Source organism: Brassica oleracea, chromosome C4, assembly GCF_000695525.1.
Source record: "Brassica oleracea var. oleracea cultivar TO1000 chromosome C4, BOL, whole genome shotgun sequence".
In the NCBI taxonomy this organism is placed as follows: Eukaryota; Viridiplantae; Streptophyta; class Magnoliopsida; order Brassicales; family Brassicaceae; genus Brassica; species Brassica oleracea.
In genome coordinates, this window is record NC_027751.1 from 19,973,964 (window position 1) to 19,976,991 (window position 3,028).

Below are 3,028 nucleotides of genomic sequence, written 5' to 3' on the forward strand. Positions count from 1 at the left end.
TTCGGTTCGGTCTAAAATCTCAGGCCTAGTTTTACCCCTCCCATTGGTATACTATTACTTGACCTTTGTGCCCTTCTTTTGGATAACCATGTTTCGGCCCCTCGTAGTTTTTGCTATGTTTGTAGTCACCTTTCCAGATCTTTTTTTATCTTTTCTCCCCCAATGGGGTTTTAGTCTGGCTGCTTAGTTCTCTTCTCGGAGCTTCTTTCAAAGCAGGAGGCATTTTGTTTACGAACAGCATTCAGGTGGAGATTAGGCGTCTTCTCCTTTCTTTTTTCAGGAGATATTAGACTGAGAAAAAGTATCATGATATTTTGAAGCAAATCAGACCTAGTAGGTGGTCAATGTCCTGGATATATCCTCTTTCGAGGCTCTGAGCCGTGTTTTTTTATGAGGATCCGGAGGTGTTAGAACATGTTGTATGGGAACTATGAACTCCTATCAAGTTTTCTTTGGAACACGAAGGTTTTGAAGGATTCGTTTTACAATTGGGGATTCTTTAATTTTATTCTTGAGAATCCAAAAAAAATCCAAGAAATGAGAAAATTGCTGCCGACGACAAATATGAAAACAATTAAACTGAAACTTGAAAAAATAGGGGTCATATTTAGGTCTCTCTTTTCTGGAACAACAAAGTGAAACAAGTTTTAAAATCGATTTCGACGACGTATTTTTATATACAACAATGCCTAAGGGACTGAAAAAATAACAGAATACTTCTTAAACTCGCAAAGCTTGAGACTCCTTTGCGTCTCCTTTCAGAAAAGCTGAAACATTGAACATAAAACACAACGTTGTAGGTTTTTTTAGCTTCACAATGTTGCATCTATGGAGTCTAGTTTCTTACCTCTCTTCTTAAGCTTGTTCCTAAAACCTCTTTTCCTGCTGAATGCAGTTTCCTGAATATTTCATATAAACACAACACAAGAATGAATCACCAGAAGGAATATGCTATTGCTCTTGCACCAGGAGCTACATTCTATAAAGAATAATGATAAAAACCAAATTAATAAGTTTGACAGAATGTATACCACTGGCTGACCCGTCTTTCACTGCTTCACGGATTGCTTCCACTAAATCACGACTAGCCTCGGTGTATAGACTTGTCACCGTTCCATATTGTCCAGCTCTAGCTGTTCGACCTATCCTGTGAAGAAAATCCACCACACAACTAGAAAAATCCGCCTGCAAATCACACAATAGTTTTTAGAGAGGTGAGTACTTCAAACTGTGTGTGAGATGGAAAAAAAAAAAAAAAAGAAACCTGAATAACATGCGAGACATTAGGAACATCAACTCCACGTGCAGCTGCATCAGTACAGACAAATACACCACCGTTTTCTCTGAAATCAGCTAATATACTAGCACGTTCTTCAAGTGTATGGTTCTTGTGATAACGATAACATTGGATACTGGCTTTCTCCAATATATCAGCTACTGCTTCAACCGCCTCAACAGTATTTGCAAAGACCATCGTCCTCCTGTCTGTGCTGTTGTTGTTGTTGTTGTTGTTTACAGCATCTATGAGAGCATCAACTTGTGTATCTACTGTGACTTCAACCCATTTCTGCTCAAGTCTACAACATGGCAACGACAATCACAACTCTGAGTTAAAGTGGATTACAAACTAATGATGTGAATGAGAGAAGGTTTCACGTAGGACTGTTTCGGTGAAGAAAGCTCCCGCTAACCCAACAGCATCTGGAAACATGTGTTTCAGAAGTCCGCCTGCAGTTTTCTTCCCGTTAACTGGAAGTGTGGCTGCAATGAAAATATACTGCTTGCTACGGCTATATATCTTTCTCACTCTTCTCCATCCCTTTTTAATGTCTGGACCAGCTCCATTGTCAACGGTGGGGATCTGAGTGGTATCATCAAGATACTCGAGTTCCTCTTCGTCACAGATAGACCCGTCTTCTTCGAAATCTGCATCATCCTCATTTTCTAAATCAAATTGTGCTAAAAATTCTGTATGTGGTTTTCCAAATGTGGAAGGTGCCAAACGAGACACTTGTTTCTCATCAAAACGAAGCATGTTTATCAGACGGATTAATCTGATTCTGGAAACCTCCGCAGAGAAGCATATCAGCTTCATCAAACACCTGCAAGGTGAACAAAACATTCAATAGGAGGATCTACAATTCCAAACGCAACAGAAACGTAACTCTGAACAACGAAACAATACCACATATTTGACAGATGGAAGAAACTCCACACGCCTGTTTCTCTTTGGTTCAATGTTATTCAAAAGAGCAGCAGGTGTGGAAACAACTAGATCAGGCTGTTTATCTGGCCAGCCCTGGAGCAAAACACACAACTTCCCATATTCAGCTAGATTCATAGAACACAAAGACAGATAGATTAGTTACCTGTGAGCCACAAACAGCTTCAACTCTGAGAAGTGGACTACCATCTTCCCCAAGAAGACCATTAACCATCCGAACAACTTGTTCACAGAGCATCACGTTAGGACACAGAACAAGAGAGATGTTCTTAACTGGATTCCGCCTTTCTTCTCCATTCGTAAGCTCTGGATCAAGAACGGTGTTGCTGTTGGTTAACTGATCGATGATTGGAGCGAGATATCCACTACCGGTTTCTGCTGCAACAATTGTTGGAGATAAACATAAAGATAACTTATGAGTTAAGTTACACCAATCCTAATGAGTATAGGATTAGCTTAAAAAAAGGAAATATGTGTTCCTAATGAGTTTAGGAAATATAGTCTCTATATAAAGAGTTGCAAGAGTGTTGCATACCTTTGTGTGAGCTTAGAGATTGTGTTTGAGTGCTTAAGTTTTGTGAGTGTTTCTTAAGCTTATAAAGAAGAGTTTCTTTATATTGAGTTCATACATTCCTAGGCTTATATTTGGTATCAGAGCCAAACCTGATTGAGAATCATGGGTGATCTAGTTACCACAACTGTCAAGAAGGAAGGAGGCTCGTCCTCTATAAAGTGTCCAATGTTAAACACAACCAATTACACCGTGTGGTCAATACGGATGAAGATGTTGCTTCGGGTTCATAA

The 3,028-nt window shown here is 39.5% G+C and overlaps 1 pseudogene; it reads right to left on the reverse strand.

Moving 5' to 3' along the window:
- Nucleotides 1-561: 561 nt before the first annotated feature.
- The window catches only part of LOC106337494, a 6,887-nt pseudogene continuing 4,420 nt past the window's right edge, over nt 562-3,028 (reverse strand).